Source organism: Notechis scutatus, chromosome 1 (assembly GCF_049901735.1).
Source record: "Notechis scutatus isolate UNSWTSFEM ecotype Mainland chromosome 1, rNotScu1.2, whole genome shotgun sequence".
Classification (NCBI taxonomy): domain Eukaryota; kingdom Metazoa; phylum Chordata; class Lepidosauria; order Squamata; family Elapidae; genus Notechis; species Notechis scutatus.
In genome coordinates, this window is record NC_142009.1 from 154,745,522 (window position 1) to 154,771,689 (window position 26,168).

The 26,168-nt window shown below is 38.8% G+C and overlaps 1 protein-coding gene across 4 annotated transcripts in view; it reads left to right on the top strand.

Annotated features, from left to right (window-relative positions):
* The window catches only part of SPRED2 (sprouty related EVH1 domain containing 2), a 93,981-nt gene that overhangs the window by 31,127 nt on the left and 36,686 nt on the right, over positions 1 to 26,168 (top strand). Inside the window, exon 2 of one of the 4 annotated variants that reach the window (XM_087949041.1) lies at positions 20,896 to 20,981. The exons of the other annotated variants lie outside the window; for them this stretch is intronic. The gene's annotated coding sequence lies outside the window, so the exon portion shown is untranslated. The remainder of the gene's footprint in view (positions 1 to 20,895; positions 20,982 to 26,168) is intronic. 4 annotated transcript variants of the gene reach the window in all.

The window sequence follows — 26,168 nt, forward strand, 5'->3', positions numbered from 1 at the left end:
GTTCTACAGAGGAATGATTGAGTCTATCATCTGCACCTCTATAACTGTCTGGTTTGGTTCTGCAACCCAACAGGACAGACACAGACTTCAGAGGATAATTAGGATTGCAGAAAAAACAATTACTACCAACCTGCCTTCAGTCAAGGACCTGTATACTGCATGAGTCAAAAAGTGGGCTGTGAAAATATTTACAGACCCCTCACATCCCGGACATAAACTGTTTCAACTCCTTCCCTCAAAATGACGCTATAGAGCACTGCACACCAGAACAACTAGACACAAGAACAGTTTTTTCCCAAAAGCCATCACTCTGCTAAACAAATCATTCCCTCAACACTGTTCAACTATTACAAAGTCTGCACTACTATTACTATTAATCTTCTCATCACCCCTTATCACCCATCCCATCCCACTTGTGACTGTATGACTGTAACTTTGTCACTTGTATCCTTACGATTTATATTGACCATTTCCTAGTATGATTTGTTTGCTTATTGTACCCTATGACTATCATTAAGTGTTGTACCTTAGGATTCTTGACTCTTGATGAATGTATCTTTTCTTTTATGTATACTGAGAGCATTTGTACCCAGACAAATTCCTTGTGTGTCCAATCACACTTGGCCAATAAAGAATTATATATTTTTTTTAAAGTGTGCGAACCAGTTGTAAATCCCCTTTTTCAGTCATTGTAGCTTTGACTGTTCGCTAAACAAACGGTTGTGTAAGCCAAGGACTGCCTGTATATGCAGAATTCCTTCCTTTTGTTTTTATTTATTACATTATTTATAAAAGAAGAGACAGACATCACAATCTCTAGAACTTAAACTGTATGATCCACTTAGCTTTCGTTAATCTCTGCTAACATAATCAGAGTGTAAAAACTACCATTGAAGAGATATTCGCCATTGATATCTCTTCAATGGTAGTTTTTACACTCTGACGATGTTAACAGAGGCTAACAAAAGCTAAGTGGATAATATAGTTTAAGTTCCGGAGATCATGATGTCTGTCTCTTCTTTTATAGCGACACCTGGAACTCCTATTTTTAGGATAGTTTACATTATTTATATATGGCCTTTCTTCTCACAACATTGATTCCTATATAGGCTTCCTAATTCCCTGCAGTCATTCTCTACTTTTTTAACCTTATCTGTATGGAAATGTGGGACTAAGTGTTGAATTGCTGTGTCTGGTACAAAGCCTTAATGCCAAGGGATTAAATGTAGGATGAATGCCATACTTTGGCTGTAGGATGAATGTAGGATGAATGCCATACATAGAGCTGTCTTGTCTGATATTATATACTATCTGATATAAAAACCACACCCACACAGACAAGCAAGTCACCAGAATATAAACTGACAGCTCTCCTTATTAGCACTGATGATGTTACCTAGTTAGGGTAATGAAATGTCTTCAGGAAAACAAGCATGCTCAGACAGCACCAAGGACCCCTTATCTGATGTTTAAAAGTGGATGGGAAAGTTGAAGTTTTCAAACTTTAAGGCATATGATTATGAATTTAAATTAAATGTAAATAAAACTTGCCCAGGCAAATTACGTTATTCAATTTGTTGAACATATAATTGGGGTTGGGTTTTTTTTAGACTCACAAGAGTACAGGTACTGTGATGACCTGTACTCTGTATGTTTGTGTAACACAAACATAACAAAATCCAAAACGTAAATAAATGCCTCCAATTTTGCCCCACTGTTCAATAATACTCAGTTGGAGATAAAACATACTCAAAAATAGTCTTCAAAAGAAAGCAATACAGTCCGAATTTAATGAGCAGATAGAGGTGAAATAAAAAACCAAACAAACTACAATGATGAAATTTCCACAACGGAACAAGAGAAGTATTTACCAAATTCAAGGAGATAACAAGGCACAATCTGTTGGAAGGACGCCAACCAAGATAACTTCAGACCAAAATAAAACACGCTTTGTTTCCAGCATTCGCCAGTACGCAGGTCCATACTCTTATACAGTTACCACAGCTGTACCCCATGAAGAGGATCAAGGCCCTCTCCTCTTGGATAGACTATGTCTCTCCCTTATCCTCTCCTCCCTGCATGCCCTAGGATGGATACGGGATGGGCCTGGATCCTCCTCTGACTGCTCAGCCAACCTCTGCCCTTCCCCAGCCTCCTCCACAACCACCGGAGCCACACTTCCACTCCCTGTCGGCTTTTCTTCCTCTCCCTCAGAGTCAGTCTCCACCAGGATCATGACAGGTACTCCTCAACCTACAACCATTTGTTTAGTCATTGTTCGAAGTTACAACGGCACTGAAGAAAAGTGACTTATGACTATTTTTCACACTTAAAATCGTTGCAACATCCCCATCGTCATGTGATCAGAGTTCAGACGCTTGCCAACCAGTTCACATTTATGACGGTTGCAGTGTCCTGAGGTCACATGATCATCTTTTGTAACTTTCTGACAAGCAAAGTCAATGGGGAAGCTGCATTCATTTAACAACTGTGTGTTAACAACGGAATCGATTGACTTAACAATTGTGGCAAGAAAGGTCATGAAATGAGGCAAAACTCACTTAACAACTATCTTGCTTAGCAATGGAAATTTGGAGCTCAGTTGTGGTCATAAATCAAGAACTACTTACATGTGGTTCATCACTTCTTATTTTATCATTCCAGCAGTCGTGACATAGAATTGCCAGCCACAAAAGGCAAAAACGGGTTTTGCAAATAGATTAAGAGCCAGATTGGTATAGTAAATATGATGGACTACATCTCAGGAGTTGATGAATTATAGTCCTTCTTTTAGGCTTAAAAGGCAGTTGGATAACTTTGGGTCAGTCAGTATCTCAACCTTAGGAAGACAGTAGCAGCAAACCACTACTGAAAATGTTTTCAAGAAAACTGCAGGGACCTGTCCATGTAATAGTCAGAAGTCAAGATTGACTTGGACCTTAACATTTTTCTTGAGCTGGTTGTTCACTGTAGGATCCAGTCCTGATAATATTTAAAACGGTAATGCCAATCAGTCTGTCGGTATACTTGTGAACAGGACAATCCTGGAACTTAAAAACCTATTTTGAATGTTGGGGTTCTGTGCAGTAGCTTCTAACTTAAGTCTTTGATGTCTCAATGTGTCAATTTTATAAATATAAAATGTTTCAATATATCAGTATAAAACAAAAGCTTTCAAATGTGCCTATGGAACTAACCACCCATCATTTTCTTCCACTTTTTACTTTTTGCTTATACATTACAGATTTTGCTTTACAGAACTGCTTTTGTATGTGGAACATTTCATTTTTACTTGATTTGGGAATTAATGGCAACATTAACTTCAACATTAATGTTATTTATATACTTTTTTTAGATTCAGTTGTTAGTGTGCTTTGAATATTTGCCTAAATATAAAAATAGGATATAAATGGATCAAGACTAATTTCCAAACCCCATAAATTACAGTCATCCTGTTTCCCTATAAAAGTTCTTTATTTTTAAAATTGTTTCCTCTACTTTTTAAAAAGAAGTATAACATTTCGAGTTGCTGTAGTTTAAATCCTCCAATTTTCTTGAACAGCCTGCTCAAGTAATGTTATTAGATGTAAACTGCAATCTAATGAAATGCTAATATAATTCTAAAATTATAGACCTAGATAAAGGCAAGGTGGGATAGAAATGTAGTGAGTGGTAGCAGGGAAGTGTGGTTGTCAGCTGGTGCTCCATTCAAAATCGAAGAAAGAAATACTTAGACTCTTTTAATCAGAGAAAAGATATCTTATACTGGAAATCGAGTGGTAGCAACAAAGGAATTCTGAATCTGAGAAAATAGGCGTGTAAATCACATATACAAAGTGATGGCAACATTCCCACCCCCAATAGTTCAATTGGCTCATCCAATTAAAAGTTGTGTATATCATCATGTGGGCATCTCCAGGTGGTGATGAGGCCTCTGTCCGTTGACCTTGACATAGTTTGATAAAGGGTTGCAGCTGCGCATAGCATAGGATAGAAACCTAAGCAAGAATGTACCCCCCCCTCCCACCAGCTTATACAGTGCTGGTTTGTAACACCTCCAGCTCACTTCCCATAACCGTTCCCCCCTCCTCCCCGTTACTTATGACAGCCGAAAGATGCAAAGCAAAGGGAGAAAAATCTTGAAGGCTGACAGTGGTTGTGGTGCTAGGTTTTGTGTTCTGGTTTTGCTGGTTCTTAAGTTTTTTTATTTATTATGTTTTTGTTGTTTTATTTTTGTGTTGTAAATTGCACAATGTTTGGCTGTACAATGGGCAGTTATGTAAATATTTTAAATAAATATTCAGTTTTACTGTTTAATTTGTTGACTTAATTCAAGTAAATGACCAAAAAAAAATACTGTATATACTCGAGTATAAGCCTAGTTTTTCAGCCCATTTTTGTGCTGAAAAAATCCCCTCGGCTTATACTCGAGTCAGATTCCCTCTGAAAAAAAATGGTGTGGAGTCGCGCCTCCGGCGGCAGCGACTCCCAACAGCCCAGCCGGGAAGGGAAAGGCAAAAGCGCTTTGCCTTTCCCTTCCCGAGGCGGCGGGACTGGGGCCGCGCCGGCGGTAGTGACTCCTGACTCAGGGGGCCTCCGAGGGAGGGGAAGAGAGTGACTCCTGCCTCCCGCTGTCATCATCATCTTCTTCTTTTGGGTTAGTGAATCAATTAAACCTTTCATGATAGTGAGATCGTTTCCCAAATTAATTATTTTTATTTTTGAAATTTACCAGTAGCTGCTGCATTTCCCAGCCTCGGCTTATACTCGAGTCAATAAGTTTTCCCAGTTTTTTTGTGTAAAATTAGGTGCCTCGGCTTATATTCGGGTCGACTTATACTCGAGTATATACGGTAATCCCAGCAACAGCCATAGTGCCCTGCATCTGACTTGGGCTACCAGCTTGCCTGATGATGGAGGGAGATGCAGTCAAACACATCTATAAGACCAAATATACTTCTTTAGAAGTACTAATTCCAGTTGTCAGGGTAGAAGAGAAACTGGTTTCTGTGGCAACAAAATCTGAGCAAGAGTGGAGGAGTAATAATTGCTGGCCCACTATTTCTTACTCCCATTTAACTAGATGCTTTCTTCTTCTCTTGAATCTCTTTTTGGTAAAAAAAAAAATCATACTAAATTAGTTGGGAAAACTGATGCTTTAGTCAAACACTGGGAATGCATCTATTGGGATCTACCTTCATGATAAAAGCTTTGAAGATGAATGAATGGGGAATTGAATTGTCTTGACTATCTGCTCATTCACTCAGAATCTAAATGTATCTAGGTAAACCTAACCCTGTTTTATGCCTTGATCCACGGTATTTGTCATTCTCTTGCTGTTGGACAATTAGAATGTTGCTTTTGGATTTCTTTTGATGTTCCGGAACTTTATATCCTGGATTTCTAAAATCTTGCCTCTATAGCATGCAATTTCAAAACACTATTAAGAGTGAGACCATTCTGGAGCCTAGGTTAAATAGAGCCTTTTATTTTGGAGTGGGTCGTAATCATTTTAGTATTAATGGTCCCCAGAAAAAAAAATACCACTGTTTCTGTACATTTAGATATATTGTTTCAAAAGACACTAGGCAAATAGGAATTAACTCTTGAAACCAGTGTGATTTATAGAGCTGAAACTTTCTCAGAATTATACTGTGATGCAGCGCTGAGACCAGTTTCAGATACATTTCAACCTGTACATTTACTGCATGGTGATTTATGGCATGCAACTTTGATATAAGAAATAACCTGGCAGGTGATATGGGAATGTTTTGAATAATTAAAAAAATACAGTATGTGGGAATGAAGGGCTCTGAATTCAGCATAACTATGCCCCTGAAGATGTTATTATGTATTATTCTGAAGAGTGTACTGAGTTACCTCTGGCTGCAGGATCATGGAGCTTTGGAGCCTGACAATCTCCTTTAATTGAAGGGGGTCAGAGAGTAGCGTGGTTGGTAGGAAGCCCAGATCCAGTGGAAAGGGACATGGTCTTTGTTAAGAAGCTTTTTTTATTCCATGATCTTACTTGCAGATAAAAGAAAAGCTAATGAGTATCAGCAGATTTATAATCGATAGATAGTGTCTCCAGGGTTGTAATAGCAATATCAATAGCACATAGACTTATATACCGCTTTATAGTGCTTTACAGCCCTCTCTAAGCGGTTTACAGAGTCAGCATATTGCCTCCAACAATTTGGGTCCTCATTTTACCCACCTCGGAAAGATAGAAGGCTGAGTCAACCTTGAGCCTGGTGGGATTCGATCTGCCAAATTGTAGGCAGCAGCAAGTCAGCAGAAGTATCCTGCAGTACTGCACTCTAACCACTGCACCACCGAAGCTCTATAATGCTCCATTTATCATGTGGCTTAGTTAAGGCAATAGCTTCTCATTGAGGTGCTTTATACATTTTTCTTATATCCTATAAACATGTACAATGAAGTGATTACAATGCCGACTTTAAAAAGGGAGTATCATTTTGAATAGCAGTAAATTCACTGAATAGCACACTCTGTTGAAGAATACCTGTAATCCATTTGGTACTGTTGTGTATGCTGTACAATCAGATTGGTCAGTCCAGTTGTGTACTTGACAAAGGAGTTCCATTGTACAGAGGGACAGCAAGTGCTCTTCCCAACTAAATAGCAAGAATAAGGATGCAGATACTTGACCCAAGTGCTCTATAAAATCAAGCTTCTGGCAGGAACAAACTTGAGGTTGAGATGCCCTAAAACAACTTTCAACAAATCTGATGAATGTTAACGGAAATGTATTGTTCATATCCTTTTGTCCATGAAATCGAGCAGCTTGACGTAAAGCTCTTCATATATCTTCATATAGCTCTCCTTTATAAGATCCTTTATAGCAGTGATGGCTAACCTTTTCATTGTCGTGTGCTGAAAATGCTCATGTGCCTTCACCCATAATGCAATGCGCATGCGACACCCCCTCGGGCCCCCCACGCATGCATGCACAACCCTACCACGCACCGTGCGCCTCTGTGCATGCGCGTGTGACTCCCTTGTGTGCAACCCGTGCATGTGTGGCAGATACCCAACAATCAGCTGGCTGGCAGGAGGCGTGCATGCATGCACAGTGGATCAGTTCCAGGCAACGGCTCACGTGCCAGCAGAAATGGTTCTGCATGCCACTTCTGGCACGCATGTCATAAGTTCGCCATCACGCCTTTATAGCTTATGCACCAGAGACGAATTCCTTCCGTGTCCAATTATACTTGGCCAATAAAAATTATATTTATTATAATAATTAGCATATTAGGATGGCTTGGTTTGTTTTATCTCATTCTCAACATTTAGCTCTCTTTCTGATCAGCTTGGTTGGAATGAGCAGGTATAAGCAGGGTCTTAGGAAAATGGTGTGGGGGAAGAGGAGTTGCAACTTTTAAATTTGATTTTTCTCAGTTTTAACTTGGGGGGACTTATTGAGTTGATCTGACTGGATAGTATAAATAAAATTATCATTAAAAAAATTATCATTCTCAGCAAACAAAGCATCTCCCCTGTCTAACATCCGCCGATTTCTGCAATCTGGAAGTCTAGAGCAAATCAGCAAATGAATGAACTCTGGCATTTTCAGTTTTCAAACTAACCATAATAAGCTCTATTATAGTAGGCATAAAAACCACAGTAGGCATTAAAAAGGAAAGTCAAGTTGTATATGCGTTATACTAAACTAATAAACACAGTGTGATTTGTTGAAATTTTGGCTTAGTGTTTTATGTGAATTCAGCTGTTGTGGTATATAGATTAAGTAAATTATAAGCAGACATAAAACGTTAGCCAGGTTAACAATATGAATTTCTTCCAACTATTCTTCCCTCAGCACTTACAGCTTGAGACATTCTGGGAAGGACTTGGCCAAGCCAGCCATAGTGAATAGCACCATGTCACCCTTCAAGTGAAGCAGTCAGATCCAGAAAGAATGGGGTACACTTGACACAGAGCCAAAGCCAGATCACATTCCAAATTCACAAAATTGTACCCTTCAGGAGGAATATAGAAAACTAGGCTGATTTCAAGTATTAATTGTTGAAATCATTCAGTGGAAGAAAATTCCTTTTAGTTAAGTAATTTAAGGATGAACAGTTCGCTTCTTGATCTTTGGCTAGCATATTTGTAGCTTGTTCGAATCTCAGTGATTTTTGACAGAATCAGCTTAAAAAAAAGATGTCTGAAAGAATAAAATGATAATATTATGCATTCAGTTGTACATGTGTAGATGGATGCCATAAACTGTTGTGGGATTACTGCACATTTTGACTGCATTATGACTTGAAAAACCACTCAGGCTAAATGACATCACAGTAAACAATTACTACTAGTTTTAACCAAACTTTTTGGGGGCACACTACAGTGGTGTAATTCCCATAAACCAAGGTTTACAGAATGATTAATACCTTATCACTATGGAATAAGCTAACTGCAGATTCTGAAATACCCTCTTTCTTTCTAGTTGGAGGGGGTGGAATTAGCCTAATTTCTTGCTTAATAATTTTATCCTTGTTTAGTTTTGATTTCAACTATATCTCCTCCACATCTTGCCAAGATAAATATCCTTGTTTACCATTTTTAAGCTTTTAGAAAAGGATGGAAAGATGTTTTTAATAAACATTGGACATCTTTCCATTTATGGTAACCCGAATGAAACTGAAATCCTTGAAACACCTTGCTCATTTTTGTCAATCAGTGCTTTTTGAATCTGCTTCAAAAGTAGCTCAGAATTTCTACTTTTTCATCTTTGAGAACTCCAAGTGAATTAAAAGCAATTAGAGCTTCACAGCCAGATATATTTAAAAATAGTACCCGTTTGATGCATCCTTTTCATTAGCATCCTATACATTTGCAAACGACAGCTTGGATCTCTTCCAGACATCATCCTCTGTGTTATTTTTGATAACTTACTTATGACTAAAGCTTTTAAAATATTCACATTATATAAATAAACACTGCTCTCTTTCTCTCCCATATCACGGTGCTCTCTCGTCCTTTGGTCTGACTCATTTGTTCTGTTTCTTCGACACCTTCCATCTTTCACCAGCAGCCTCTGCCACAGAGCTTTATGCTCTGGCAGCTGTGCAGTTAATGCTGGATTAATCAGAGTTAGACTGCACACAGGGCTCTTATTTACATAAGCACGCAGCACTAACTATTTTGTTTCTGAAGTCTGTCTGTTCAGATTTTCCCTATGATTTTCCCCAGATCTAGACAATGCAGAATCCAGGTGTTGAATTCTCATGCTCTTAGAAAGTCCCATGTTGTCAAACCTTTTGCGTATCATACCTGCCTGCTCCACTCAGACAGAACCATGATTCTCATTTTTTCAAGAACTGTTTGCAAGTATCCAGTTTTGACCTGTTGTGAGACAGCTTGAACTTAATTCTGCTCTTCTTGTCCTTGATAGTTACATCAGACAGTTGTTGCATCATAGAAAGCCACTGTTTCTTGATTATTCCGACTTCTAGTGAACCAGAAGGGAAAGAAAAGATAATGATGGGTTGTTCCTACAATGCTTTCTTCCTTTTGGAGCAGACATTGTAGTTTGCAGAAATTACACAAGATTTCACAAGTGTCATTCTCCGTAGAACTGCTGCGAGCATCCAGAGAGTGGGAGGTGCTTCAGTCCTTCCTTCTCACAGGCTGAGTTATAATTGAAGAACGCTCCTCCTTCCTCCACGTGGCTCCTCCATGCGTTCTCCCAGTTTTCACTCAGCCTTCGAGAAAGCAGGCAGCGATCTCTTGTTCCTTGGCCGTTTTTCAGAGTTTTTTGCTTCTAAGTGTTCAGGTTTGCCTTTATTCCTTTCCTCCTTGTCCCTGCGTTGATAGTGTGCTCTTAAATTTAATTGGTGAGGCATTTTTTTGCCTGTAGGAAGGGGTTTAAGGGCTCGGAGCTTTACTTCGCCCCCCCACCCCTCTTCTCTTTCTCTGCATTTCCGAGCGTGCCTTTATCCAGCCGCTTGTCTCCGTGCCTTGATTTATTGCACTATTATCATTCCCCCCTAGAACGCTTTAGAGGAAGCAACGCTTCCTCTCCCAGCCCTGGCTTTTCGTTGTTCCTGATTGCCTGGTGTTTAATAGGGCTGGTGCGCCTCTGATTGCCTCGCCGTGCCGGGCGGCCATTTTGGAACCGCCGTGGCCGGCGCCATTTTGTTTTATTTTAAATAATATTTTTTCCTGGCTGTGTGTAAACAACATTAACTTCAACATTAATGTTATTTATATACTTTTTTTAGATTCAGTTGTTAGAGTGCTTTGAATATTTGCCTAAATATAAAAATAGGATATAAATGGATCAAGACTAATTTCCAAACCCCATAAATTACAGTCATCCTGTTTCCCTATAAAAGTTCTTTATTTTTAAAATTGTTTCCTCTACTTTTTAAAAAGAAGTATAACATTTCGAGTTGCTGTAGTTTAAATCCTCCAATTTTCTTGAACAGCCTGCTCAAGTAATGTTATTAGATGTAAACTGCAATCTAATGAAATGCTAATATAATTCTAAAATTATAGACCTAGATAAAGGCAAGGTGGGATAGAAATGTAGTGAGTGGTAGCAGGGAAGTGTGGTTGTCAGCTGGTGCTCCATTCAAAATCGAAGAAAGAAATACTTAGACTCTTTTAATCAGAGAAAAGATATCTTATACTGGAAATCGAGTGGTAGCAACAAAGGAATTCTGAATCTGAGAAAATAGGCTTGTAAATCACATATACAAAGTGATGGCAACATTCCCACCCCCAATAGTTCAATTGGCTCATCCAATTAAAAGTTGTGTATATCATCATGTGGGCATCTCCAGGTGGTGATGAGGCCTCTGTCCGTTGACCTTGACATAGTTTGATAAAGGGTTGCAGCTGCGCATAGCATAGGATAGAAACCTAAGCAAGAATGTACCCCCCCTCCCACCAGCTTATACAGTTCTGGTTTGTAACATCTCCAGCTCACTTCCCATAACCATTCTCCCCCTCCTCCCCCCCGTTACTTATGACAGCCGAAAGATGCAAAGCAAAGGGAGAAAAATCTTGAAGGCTGACAGTGGTTGTGGTGCTAGGTTTTGTGTTCTGGTTTTGCTGGTTCTTAAGTTTTTTATTTATTATGTTTTTGTTGTTTTTTTTTGTGTTGTAAATTGCACAATGTTTGGCTGTACAATGGGCAGTTATGTAAATATTTTAAATAAATATTCAGTTTTACTGTTTAATTTGTTGACTTAATTCAAGTAAATGACCAAAAAAAAATACTGTATATACTAAGTATAAGCCTAGTTTTTCAGCCCATTTTTGTGCTGAAAAAAACCCCTCGGCTTATACTCGAGTCAGATTCCCCTCTGAAAAAAAATGGTGTGGAGTCGCGGCCTCCGGCGGCAGTGACTCCCAACAGCCCCAGCCGGGAAGGGAAAGGCAAAAAGCGCTTTGCCTTTCCTTCCCGAGCGGCGGGACTGGGGCCGCGCCGGCGGTAGTGACTCCTGACTCAGGGGGCCTCCGAGGGAGGGGAAGAGAGTGACTCCTGCCTCCCGCTGTCATCATCATCATCTTCTTTTGGGTTAGTGAATCAATTAAACCTTTCATGATAGTGAGATCGTTTCCCAAATTAATTATTTTTATTTTTGAAATTTACCAGTAGCTGCTGCATTTCCCACCCTCGGCTTATACTCGAGTCAATAAGTTTTCCCAGTTTTTTTGTGTAGAATTAGGTGCCTTGGCTTATATTCGGGTCGACTTATACTCGAGTATATACAGTAATCCCAGCAACAGCCATAGTGCCCTGCATCTGACTTGGGCTACCAGCTTGCCTGATGATGGAGGGAGATGCAGTCAAACACATCTATAAGACCAAATATACTTCTTTAGAAGTACTAATTCCAGTTGTCAGGGTAGAAGAGAAACTGGTTTCTGTGGCAACAAAATCTGAGCAAGAGTGGAGGAGTAATAATTGCTGGCCGACTATTTCTTACTCCCATTTAACTAGATGCTTTCTTCTTCTCTTGAATCTCTTTTTGGTAAAAAAAAAAAAAATCATACTAAATTAGTTGGGAAAACTGATGCTTTAGTCAAACACTGGGAATGCATCTATTGGGATCTACCTTCATGATAAAAGCTTTGAAGATGAATGAATGGGGAATTGAATTGTCTTGACTATCTGCTCATTCACTCAGAATCTAAATGTATCTAGGTAAACCTAACCCTGTTTTATGCCTTGATCCACGGTATTTGTCATTCTCTTGCTGTTGGACAATTAGAATGTTGCTTTTGGATTTCTTTTGATGTTCCGGAACTTTATATCCTGGATTTCTAAAATCTTGCCTCTATAACATGCAATTTCAAAACACTATTAAGAGTGAGACCATTCTGGAGCCTAGGTTAAATAGAGCCTTTTATTTTGGAGTGGGTTGTAATCATTTTAGTATTAATGGTCCCCAGAAAAAAAAATACCACTGTTTCTGTACATTTAGATATATTGTTTCAAAAGACACTAGGCAAATAGGAATTAACTCTTGAAACCAGTGTGATTTATAGAGCTGAAACTTTCTCAGAATTATACTGTGATGCAGCGCTGAGACCAGTTTCAGATACATTTCAACCTGTACATTTACTGCATGGTGATTTATGGCATGCAACTTTGATATAAGAAATAACCTGGCAGGTGATATGGGAATGTTTTGAATAATTAAAAAATACAGTATGTGGGAATGAAGGGCTCTGAATTCAGCATAACTATGCCCCTGAAGATGTTATTATGTATTATTCTGAAGAGTGTACTGAGTTACCTCTGGCTGCAGGATCATGGAGCTTTGGAGCCTGACAATCTCCTTCAATTGAAGGGGGTCAGAGAGTAGCGTGGTTGGTAGGAAGCCCAGATCCAGTGGAAAGGGACATGGTCTTTGTTAAGAAGCTTTTTTTATTCCATGATCTTACTTGCAGATAAAAGAAAAGCTAATGAGTATCAGCAGATTTATAATCGATAGATAGTGTCTCCAGGGTTGTAATAGCAATATCAATAGCATATAGACTTATATACCGCTTTATAGTGCTTTACAGCCCTCTCTAAGCGGTTTACAGAGTCAGCATATTGCCTCCAACAATTTGGGTCCTCATTTTACCCACCTCGGAAAGATAGAAGGCTGAGTCAACCTTGAGCCTGGTGGGATTCGATCTGCCAAATTGTAGGCAGCAGCAAGTCAGCAGAAGTATCCTGCAGTACTGCACTCTAACCACTGCACCACCGAAGCTCTATAATGCTCCATTTATCATGTGGCTTAGTTAAGGCAATAGCTTCTCATTGAGGTCCTTTATACATTTTTCTTATATCCTATAAACATGTACAATGAAGTGATTACAATGCCGACTTTAAAAAGGGAGTATCATTTTGAATAGCAGTAAATTCACTGAATAGCACACTCTGTTGAAGAATACCTGTAATCCATTTGGTACTGTTGTGTATGCTGTACAATCAGATTGGTCAGTCCAGTTGTGTACTTGACAAAGGAGTTCCATTGTACAGAGGGACAGCAAGTGCTCTTCCCAACTAAATAGCAAGAATAAGGATGCAGATACTTGACCCAAGTGCTCTATAAAATCAAGCTTCTGGCAGGAACAAACTTGAGGTTGAGATGCCCTAAAACAACTTTCAACAAATCTGATGAATGTTAACGGAAATGTATTGTTCATATCCTTTTGTCCATGAAATCGAGCAGCTTGACGTAAAGCTCTTCATATATCTTCATATAGCTCTCCTTTATAAGATCCTTTATAGCAGTGATGGCTAACCTTTTCATTGTCGTGTGCTGAAAATGCTCATGTGCCTTCACCCATAATGCAATGCGCATGCGACACCCCCTCGGGCCCCCACGCATGCATGCACAACCCTACCACGCACCGTGCGCCTCTGTGCATGCGCGTGTGACTCCCTTGTGTGCAACCCGTGCATGTGTGGCAGATACCCAACAATCAGCTGGCTGGCAGGAGGCGTGCATGCATGCACAGTGGATCAGTTCCAGGCAACGGCTCACGTGCCAGCAGAAATGGTTCTGCATGCCACTTCTGGCACGCATGTCATAAGTTCGCCATCACGCCTTTATAGCTTATGCACCAGAGAGCGAATTCCTTCCGTGTCCAATTATACTTGGCCAATAAAAATTATATTTATTATAATAATTAGCATATTAGGATGGCTTGGTTTGTTTTATCTCATTCTCAACATTTAGCTCTCTTTCTGATCAGCTTGGTTGGAATGAGCAGGTATAAGCAGGGTCTTAGGAAAATGGTGTGGGGGGAAGAGGAGTTGCAACTTTTAAATTTGATTTTTCTCAGTTTTAACTTGGGGGGGGGGGACTTATTGAGTTGATCTGACTGGATAGTATAAATAAAATTATCATTAAAAAAAATATCATTCTCAGCACACAAAGCATCTCCCCTGTCTAACATCCGCCGATTTCTGCAATCTGGAAGTCTAGAGCAAATCAGCAAATGAATGAACTCTGGCATTTTCAGTTTTCAAACTAACCATAATAAGCTCTATTATAGTAGGCATAAAAACCACAGTAGGCATTAAAAAAGGAAAGTCAAGTTGTATATGCGTTATACTAAACTAATAAACACAGTGTGATTTGTTGAAATTTTGGCTTAGTGTTTTATGTGAATTCAGCTGTTGTGGTATATAGATTAAGTAAATTATAAGCAGACATAAAACGTTAGCCAGGTTAACAATATGAATTTCTTCCAACTATTCTTCCCTCAGCACTTACATCTTGAGACATTCTGGGAAGGACTTGGCCAAGCCAGCCATAGTGAATAGCACCATGTCACCCTTCAAGTGAAGCAGTCAGATCCAGGAAGAATGGGGTACACTTGATACAGAGCCAAAGCCAGATCACATTCCAAATTCACAAAATTGTACCCTTCAGGAGGAATATAGAAAACTAGGCTGATTTCAAGTATTAATTGTTGAAATCATTCAGTGGAAGAAAATTCCTTTTAGTTAAGTAATTTAAGGATGAACAGTTCGCTTCTTGATCTTTGGCTAGCATATTTGTAGCTTGTTCGAATCTCAGTGATTTTTGACAGAATCAGCTTAAAAAAAAGATGTCTGAAAGAATAAAATGATAATATTATGCATTCAGTTGTACATGTGTAGATGGATGCCATAAACTGTTGTGGGATTACTGCACATTTTGACTGCATTATGACTTGAAAAACCACTCAGGCTAAATGACATCACAGTAAACAATTACTACTAGTTTTAACCAAACTTTTTGGGGGCACACTACAGTGGTGTAATTCCCATAAACCAAGGTTTACAGAATGATTAATACCTTATCACTATGGAATAAGCTAACTGCGGATTCTGAAATACCCTCTTTCTTTCTAGTTGGAGGGGGTGGAATTAGCCTAATTTCTTGCTTAATAATTTTATCCTTGTTTAGTTTTGATTTCAACTATATCTCCTCCACATCTTGCCAAGATAAATATCCTTGTTTACCATTTTTAAGCTTTTAGAAAAGGATGGAAAGATGTTTTTAATAAACATTGGACATCTTTCCATTTATGGTAACCCGAATGAAACTGAAATCCTTGAAACACCTTGCTCATTTTTGTCAATCAGTGCTCTTTGAATCTGCTTCAAAAGTAGCTCAGAATTTCTACTTTTTCATCTTTGAGAACTCCAAGTGAATTAAAAGCAATTAGAGCTTCACAGCCAGATATATTTAAAAATAGTACCCATTTGATGCATCCTTTTCATTAGCATCCTATACATTTGCAAACGACAGCTTGGATCTCTTCCAGACATCATCCTCTGTGTTATTTTGATAACTTACTTGTGACTAAAGCTTTTAAAATATTCACATTATATAAATAAACACTGCTCTCTTTCTCTCCCATATCACGGTGCTCTCTCGTCCTTTGGTCTGACTCATTTGTTCTGTTTCTTCGACACCTTCCATCTTTCACCAGCAGCCTCTGCCACAGAGCTTTATGCTCTGGCAGCTGTGCAGTTAATGCTGGATTAATCAGAGTTAGACTGCACACAGGGCTCTTATTTACATAAGCACGCAGCACTAACTATTTTGTTTCTGAAGTCTGTCTGTTCAGATTTTCCCTATGATTTTCCCCAGATCTAGACAATGCAGAATCCAGGTGTTGAATTCTCATGCTCTTAGAAAGTCCCATGTTGTCAAACCTTTTGCGTATCATACCTGCCTGCTCCACTCAGACAGAACCATGATTCTCATTTTTCAAGAACTGTTTGCAAGTATCCAGTTTTGACCTGTTGTGAGACAGCTTGAACTTAATTCTGCTCTTCTTGTCCCTGATAGTTACATCAGACAGTTGTTGCATCATAGAAAGCCACTGTTTCTTGATTATTCCGACTTCTAGTGAACCAGAAGGGAAAGAAAAGATAATGATGGGTTGTTCCTACAATGCTTTCTTCCTTTTGGAGCAGACATTGTAGTTTGCAGAAATTACACAAGATTTCACAAGTGTCATTTTTATAAGGCAAGGGCCAGAAGATGCTTCTACAGACGTTATTAAAAGGCTATATTCCATTTTTCCCCATGGTTGCCCTTACTCAGCTATTGTTAAAGTTTTATTTCCAGATTGGCTTATAAACTAGAAGGAAGCCTGATTTAAGAATGAAATATGTGTTTGGGGGGTGGTGGGTGGAATATTGGCAAGGCATGCTGGCAAATATCCAAAGAGTTGCATGCACTCCTTCACTGACCACAGGCTACTTTTCAGTGCAGATGCTTTCTACTTGTTTCATTTTCATGGAACATATAGATTTGGGCATTTGCTAGTGTGCTTAATTGGTTGGGACACATCAGATTGAGAAAGAGAGCCCATGGGCCACATAAGGACCCTACCACTTTGAGATCACATCAGATTTGACAGCAAAAGCAGCACACATCAGTAAAACAATTTCAGATTTGCCTTTTGGGCTTGGAGGGATAATGAGTGGGTATGATGGTAGCTTGCCTGCCAGAGGCCTCCTGCTCCCATTCCTACCCTCAAGCCCACCCAACAGAAGCTAAAAAGGGGCCAAAGACTTCAGACACATCCTTTAAGGGCCTCACAGCTGGAAGGAGTTTGGCATACCCAAAATTTCAGAAGGGGAATGACTGTTGGGATTTCCCCTGCTGTAGTCTACACAGAACCTCTTAATTGTGTAATAAAAATACTACAGTGCATGTTGAACACATGTGATGTTCATTGGAAAATCAAATTTAATTGGCTTAGCCAAGGAGCAATGTGGTGGCTGGCAAAATGTGGCCAGGCCTGACTTCGTGGGTCAGAAGTTGTGCAGTTTTAGTTACACATTGAAAAAGTATCTAAAGGCAAACCAACATCTTGCAAATCTGTATTGTGCTAATAAAATGCCAATGCTGCAGCTGTTCTTTCATTTTCTTCCTGTTAGAGAGGCCTGTGTGTTTTGGTTTACATTTGTAGTTTCTTCTGCAACAAATCCAGGGCTTGAGCAGCGTTGTTTAACCAAAATCTGAGGTGCCGGAGAGTGAAGAAATGCAGTACCTTTGGTCAGTTTTTGTTATTTTTGTGAGAATCAGGACAGTGAAATATGGAGAACTATACCACTGCTGAATAAAATGCAGAGTAGTCCTCTGATGACTCATCTAGTATGGCGCAGTATATTTGTCAGGAGACTGAATCATGCCTGGGAAAGCCACTTTTCTGCTAACCAGCTGCTACCCAGGTCAGTGAGGCAATTCATTTTAGCATATGGTTTATTGTAGCAATAATGGGAAAACGGTGCACACTGGGGTATAAAATGTAGAGGAAATGGCATCTGGTGGCAGGTATGTGCCTTCCCTTTTTAGAGACTGTGTACGTGTGTATGCTCATATACTTTGGGTTTGTTTCTCTGCCTCATTCTAGTTTCCATTAATTAGAATCTATGAAAGCTGCAGAGGTCTGTGGTGGAAGAGAAGATGCATTTTAATTTTGGGTGAAGATGTTTCATTAAAAAGTATTAACTTGTGTTTGCATGAACCATTCTCACTGACTTGTGGTATGGGTGGAGACCAATGAATATTCTCAGTTCCAGAACAGAATAAAGGAGAAAGAGGAGAATTGGGCTTTAGCAATGCACATGTGCCGTTTTGGAAATAAAGTTTTTAATCTACTTGAACTTGCAGGTTATTAACTGTCTTTAAATTATGAATTTTCCTTCAGTTATTTAAGTGTGAGCCAGATTGAAATAAAATTAAGTGTATAGTGTAATAATAGATTCCCTTTACTGTTTAACTTTTTTTAAAAAATTTGCATATGGTCAAATGCATATGGCCTCAGTTTCACACTTCATTTCTTTGTGTTATATTCATTTACATAGAGAATATGTAAATGTGGCATTAAAGTAAAAGAATTGAGCAGACAGATTGAAGTACAGGTGAAAGTACCTTTATAGAATTGTGTAACAGATTTGTATTTAGCTAATGGCCCGCCCAATTGAGGAGTCAGTGAGCAAATTATATTAATAATAGTGCCTTATAAAGGGGTTAAAGCATAATTCCATGCCAGAAACATTGGCTTCAAACAGATCAAAATAGCAGAAGCTCACTTGAAATCACTTTTCCACTGTTGCACTGTTTTCATCCTCTTTTATTTCATTTTAATAGATTTTTCTTCACCTGATTGGAATATTGCTAACAGGTGAAAAAGTATTTTCCTGAAACTCTTATTGAATTGCCTGATCTCTTGGTACAGTATTTGTGCAACTATACAGTTTTTGAAAGAAAGAAAAAGAGAGAAAGAAAAAAAGGCGGTGTTAGCTATCAACTAATTTTTAAGGGCTTTTTCTCAAGGACAAAGTCCCAGGAAGATGAAGCTAGCAAAAGAAATGAATAATTTGTGTAAATAGTTTGATATGAGGATTTTTAAAATAAAGATGAACAACCAAGTTCAAGAAAAAAAAAATGAGGATATCTGGAATATAACTCTAGCCAAAACCACTATGTCCAATTGCTTGAGTGGATAGGATTTGGGCAGAAAACATCTGAAGGGTTAAAGCTGATCAAGAGGGTTTGCAAGTCTTAGCTAGTTTCTTATCCAAACCTATTATTTACAATAAGACAATTTCTTTTCTTAGGATCAGTCAAAATAGTGAAAAAGTGTGCACAGATTTCTAAGCTCTCCAGTGCTCTTCAGTGGGCATTACAAATACCAGGGAGTGAGGAAAAAGCAAAAAAGGTGTTTTTTAAAAAATTATAATAATAAAAATAAGCCAGGTGTTTCAGCCCTGAGATCTGTAGTTCAAAGTCTCAAGTATGTTGTAGACTGAAGGCAGGTGCTGTCAGTATCAGGTTACACCTAATATTTAAAGAAAAGAATAGTAGGTGTCTTATGCATACCTGTGCATGCATATATGTTGCCCACACAAAATGGGGCCTTCATCTGTCTGCTTGTGGTGGACAAAGCAGGAAGGCATCTGATCTGACTGAAAATGGCATTGTCTGTTTTATACAAGTTCCCAGTTTTTTGTATTGGGCGTTATTCAGAGAATAATTCAGTAAGAACAGTACTTTCCCATTCATCTAATAAGAAACCTGCTTTTTGCTTTTATTTCTGACCATATCAAGAAAAAATAAATACAAGCACATTTTCTGGTTTTTATTCCTTTGTCTTCAGTCTTTCCTGACTTATGCCTATTTTTTTAAATAAGCATTTAAGTTATGAGTTAATGTGCAAAGGAAAAAAAGGAAGACATGAGCAGATGTTAATTTATTGTTGACTTTGGCAACAACTGAGTATCTAGTTTCATAATCCAGAAATTTCATGCACAAGGCTGTACCGTTATCATATTGCTGTTTTCTGTCCTTCATTATAGCAGAGGTGTTATATGCACAACCCTTGGGGACATTTCAAAACTGCCTGTGCCACCACATTCTGCACCAATTGCAGCTTCTGGATATTCTTCAAGGGTAGTCCCTTGTAGAGTATGTTGCAGCAGTCCATATTAGGGGGGAGGGGGTGATCGGGGTATAAATGACTGAAAGAAGGGCTTCTCGACCCAGGAAGTGGTATAATTGGCACAAAATGTAGCTGAGCAAAGACCCTCCTAGCCACAACTGCCACCTGCTCCTTGAGCAGGAGTCATGAATCCAGAAAGACCACCATATAATCCAATCCAATTAATTCAATCTTAGGGTACACAAACAGGAGCACAGAATTCAGATCATGGGAAGGAATTGTTTCAGTTAGCCTTAAATCAGATCCTACTTGGAGTATGATGTCCAGTTTTGGGCATTCCAGTTCAAAAGGGATGGTGATAAATTGAAATTAGTTTAAAAGCTGTCAAGATGGTAAGGCATATTTATTTATTTATTTGTCAAAAGCTTACAATATAACAGAAACAAGAATAAACATAAGTTTAAATACAAGAAATAGGAACTAATAATTGGGGACAATAGGACAGGGACTGTAGGCACGATTGTGCGCCTATGCACGCCTCTTACAGACCTCTTAGGAATGGAGTGAGGTCAATAGAGGTTAGTTTGAGGGTAAAGGAGTGGGGGTTTGAGCATGTGACAGTAGAATCAGGTAGTGAGTTCCAGACATTGACTACTCTGTTGCTGAAATCGTACTTCCTGCAGTCAAGAAGTCAGCCTTGTGAGGAATAGTTAAAGGTTATGTTTATTCTATCAAATAGATGCCTGAGGAGAAATATGATAACAGCAATATCTATTAGCATATCTGAAGGGATGTTACACTGAAGAGGGAGTGAACTTGTTTTTGTTTGTTTGTTTGTTTTGATGTCTCAGAGGCCAGGACCAAAACCAGTGGGTTAAAAATGCAAGGAAGGAGGGTCAGGCTAGATAGCAGTAGGAACTTCTTGACTTGCTGCATAAACTAATGACTTCTAATTTGTTGAAGGTATTCAAACAGAAGCTGTATAGTCATCTGTAGGAGATATTCTAGTGGATTCTGCATTGAGGACAGTTGACCAGATGACCTCTAAGGTACCTTCCAAGATTCTACTTCTTCTATCTCCTGCAGGAATAGTTGCTCTTCAAACTATGAGCATACAAATGCCAGTGAAAGAAATTGTGAAACATTTTGATTTGCCTATGCTGTATATCTATAAGGAGAAAACACTGTTATCAAGGAGAATTACTAGAAGGAAGAAGGTGTGTGTTTGGCAAGTTTATTCAAGTCAACTTGAATCCTCATAATTAAGACAAACTGGCTTCAGTCTTCTCCACTTAATTACTTGAAGCTACCCTGTAGTTTGACTGTCAAACATGTTTCTAGCTTGTCCCCACCCTTGGGTGGGGCCCAAGCTTGGTTATAACTTATATCTAAAAATAATGCCTACTAAAGTTGGACTGACACACCAAGCCATTGCCAACAAAAGCCATCTAAATAAGGCTAAACAATCCAGTATGACTGTTGAGGTATATCTGTAGGCAGGGAGGCTATGAAGACTTGGGAATCCTTCTCTGTTTTGTCCCCCAAGTCTGTAGATTTACAGATGCCAACTCTAAATTATGTAGGATTGCAAAGACATTCTCTGTGAGTTCAGGCTTTTTCAGATCTGCATAGGTTAAAACCATATCCTTGCTGTATTTGGCTGATCTTGGGAAAAGAGTCAGGTTATCCCTACTTACACCTCAGAGAGACTCTCAGGGAATTTCAGAACTGTTTTGGGAGAATCTTCATCTTTATTGTTAGAAGATCAAATAGCTGAAATAAACATGCCAAGTGTGAAAGACCTAGAGCAGGGTTGGATGTGTCACATGCTGGCCACACCCACACCCAGTTTAACGAAGGGGGGAAACTCGCAATATGTCACATGACAATGCCGTGACTTGACACGAGTTTGACACCCTTGACCTAGAGGATCATCCCAAGGAGGTTCCACTGTATTGGTCAGCAGTTATCTTATATGCTTTTGTCTGTCAGGAATGTGGTGTTGTAGAAACATATGAATAGTGCTGTGCAATTTCACACAATATAACATTCTGATTTCTAACAAGCTCTGTTACCTACAGATAAATGTAATAGAATTCTGTCATTATAGCTTAACCAAAACAGATATTTAAGAACAGATAAGAACTAGTTTCTTTCAAAATTGCAAGTAGTCTGCCACTTACTGTCTTCATGTTCCCACCAACAGAAAATAGAAATAGAAAATGTCTTATTTCTAGCTATTTTCTAGAAACATTAATAGAAAAATGATGTGAAATGATATATTGACAAAGTTGTGGGTGTGCTATTAAATATATTATGTATGCTTGAGGGCTGATGCAAGAAGACTAGTTTGCCTTCTCATAAATGAAGGCTAGTAGCTGACCATGCTTTAACATGAGAACATGTTGAAGAACTGACAAGCTCTCCACATGTTACCTATTGTGACTGAAGTGCTTTTGCATTGTCTGACATGAGGCTCATTATGAACTCATTTCCTAGAAAGCCTGACTAATGGCTTTAAGTAACCATTAGAGAATGGTTTCTTTTTAAAAGTACATCCCCAGGAAGTTTTCCAGGCTGTCTTTCTTGGCTTAACTGATGTTCAGTAATATATTGCCTTCATTTAAGAAGGGGATTCTTGAACTATGACATGGTCAGAGCAACTTTAGCAGTTTGCTTTATAGCAACACTTGGGTTATTAGCTGAAATTTTCCAGGTCAACTCTGTAGAATGGGAGAAACCTTCCTCTCTGTTGACTTAGGGTGATGGGAGTCAGAGTCCAGTGCATCTGAAGAATGTTAGTCTCTGGATTGCCACTATAGCGAATAGACTTGAATCCTGTTTGCTTATAAAAGCAAATTTTTTATTTATTTATTTATTTATTTTATTTATTTATTTATTTATTTGATTTGCCAATTGTTTACAAGATAATAAGTATAAGTGTATACATAGTTAATTAACTATATAATTAACTACTTCTCTCCCAACTATGATCAATTAGTGCAGTTATCCATGTGTTGGCAACATATATTCAGTGATGGTATGCTACCGGTTTGGACTGGTTCAGCCAAACCGGTAGTAAAAAAAAAAAGCCTCCAAGGATCAGCTGAGAGGAGGGAAAAAACCATCAGCTGAGAAGAGAAAAGCCAGGATCAACCCTCCCAACCACCCCTGCGCTTTTCTCTTCTTTCTCCTCTCAGTTGATTGGCACTGGAGGCCTCAACTGGTGTGGGGAAAGCTAGTGCGTGCATTAGGTGCACATGCATACATGTGCGATTGATCATCGAACCGATAGTGGAACAGGTAGGAACCCACTGCTGCATATATTATACATAGCAGTAGACCAGTAGACACCTCCCATTGTGCTCACTGGACCAGGGGTCCCCAACCACCGGGCCGCGGACCGGTCCCGGTCCGTGGAACATTTCCTACCGGGCCGCCGGTTTGCTGGGCGCCGCCATCTTGTTTGACGAGAAAGTGCTTCCAGGTGAGCTTTTCTGGTTGGAAAGCGGTGTTTGGGTCCTGAAGGAATCCTCGCGCCTTAGTTTCATCGAAGGGGGGGGCTTCGAACGAAACTAAGGCGCGAGGATTCTTTCAGCACCCAAGGCAAGGCGAGCCGAGCGACCGTCCCGAAGCCATCCCGAAGCGAAGCCCATCGACAAAGGTACAAAGGAGGAGTTGAAGATGGCGGGGAGAAGCGGGGGACGGCTGGCTGGCCGGTCGCTCGGCTCGCCTTGCCTTGTCATGCGTGCTGATGCTGGTACCGGGCCACGGATCATTTTGTGATGCCGGTACCGGGCCGCGGCACAAAAAAGGTTGGGGGCCACTGCACTAGACTCCTTGTCCCAATTGTTATTTTAAAAATATTCCTTTATTTAAAAATAAAACTAAACAGGTGGCAGAAATACTGCAAAAAAAAAAAAAAAAACATTGTCCCTTAACATATTTATTGGAAGAAATGCCTTTGGCCCTTCAAACTCCTACTGGGATAAGAGTATCCTCAATCCACCTTCTGTAAATGGTGGTTTTGAAACTTCCATACTTGCTGTGGTGTCCATTTCTCAGAGGCAAATCTTACATGGCAACCATTTCAGCAAATGTTTCTCCTGGTATAAACCCTTACAGATAGTTAATTGGTGGTTCTAATAAGTAGATAGCATGGATAAGAGTACATTTGTTTTATGATGTAAAGTTTATTCACATTGAGCAAGATTCTAATCTTTCAGTTGCCCAAGTTGGTGTGTTTCAGTTGCACCTACAGGATTTTCCCACAAAGTAGTATTTTCCTGCTAGGAGCAGTGAAGGTGGTCTCTTTGATGCTACAATTTTTGTAGAATTGTTTGGTGTTGTTTTTTTTTTTAAAAAAAAGCCTGGCAGTCATTAAGATTCAATACGAATTCATCTGGGGTTTAGAATAAAGCCCTTGGCGACCACTAGCATTTCTAAATTTCTGACAGAATTTGACAAACAAAAGATTGAAAAGATAGCTAAGAATTATAGATAGTAAAACAACAAAGTATACTAAAATGTTAGCTACTTTGCAAATTTACTGTAATTCTGGGAGTACCATAAATATTAATGTAGCCAAAAATATTAAAACCAGTAGCCTGAGGTGATTCACTTCACAATATTACCTCCTTAATCTTTGGAATGTGTTAACATATTAATTTTTAAAACAAAGTGATGCCCTTAAGTGAAAATAGAATTGTTAAAAATGTTTAACAGTGTTTCAAGAAAGTATCAGTCTTTTTCCCCACCCCAAAAAGTCTAAAGCTTTAAAAAATATATATATACACCTTCCAGTTAATCAATTAAATGCCCTCTTTAGACATAATTGGATCAATCTGTTTTGCTCCTTTTGACGAACACATCATGTGAATGCAGACGCAGAATGTGAAGCTGAATGGAATTAGCACAGATTCTGAATGGAGTTTCAGCCATTAATTTGCTTCGTTATTGAATTCCACCCTTCCCCTTTGTCTGCCCCTGATTTAACAACGCCTGCCTTTGACCTCTGACACTATAATGTTCTTTTGCTGAATGGGTGCTTCAGAGCCAGATGATTATTTCATTGTAAATTGTGAAGTCATTAAGAGCACTCCATTCTTAAAGTGCATTGCTGTGCCAAAGAGATTTGATGCTTTCGTAAGGGGAATAAGGATGCTTGGGCTTTGCAAGCTCAGATTGGTGATATAAGATTATCTTGATTAACAAATTAACAAATCCATATGCCAGCACATTCAGATAATATCATATCAGGGTATGTTAAAAAGTCAGGATGACAGAAGTTTGGCTTCAACATTCAAAGGAAATTTAGAAATGTTATACTTGCATTTTTTTCACATGAAAAATGCATGTATGTTCACAAACTAAGCTGTCTAAATGAAAAAGTAACGATCCAATTTGTGAATCTTAACACTATTTTGTCAGTGAAGACAGATTTCATCTCTTTATATTGTGAATCCACATAATCTTACATCATGCATTGTGACCAATCTGAGCTTGCAAAACCTAAGCATCCTTTTTTTTTCAGAATGTAGGAGAGACTGTAACTTGTTTAAAGAAAAAGACACCTGTCTGAAACCATTTTAAGTAAGAATGGTATCCATGTATATCATTTAATATGCAACAAGATAAATAAAAGCACTTTGAGTATGGTTTCTTAAGTTTATACCAGTAGGTAACTATAAATTGGTTGAAAGGAGGGAGAGAAAAATCAGGAATTAAAAATTAAAATCTATAATATTTTAGGGTGGGTTTTTTCTTTTAAAAAAAATATTTATGGATTACTACTACAGATTTTGACATTAAGCTAAAACATTTAACATTTCAATATAATAAAACTTTGCTTGCTATGGTTTATCTTTTATTAATGTTAGGTTGAGTATGAATTGTATAACTTGAGTACTTCTCTATCCATTTATTGATATTTTCTTTTAAAAAAAAGAAAAGAAACACCTGTCCAAAGAGAACCAGCCTGGGTAATTCCAAATTTTTTGCCTTGGTTACCAGACTTTCAGTCAAGTAGAAGAAATAAAGAGAGTCAAGCTGACTTTAGACTAAAACCTATCTCATCTAGCATCCCACAGTAGTCCACCAGATGCCTATCAGAAGTCAGAAAGTAGGATATGAATAGCAATCTCTTACTCATTTTCTCTAGCTTGCAGTTGAGACACATATTACTCCTGAGTGTAAATGTCTACAGCTGGGGTGTCAAACTCAATTTCATTAAGGGC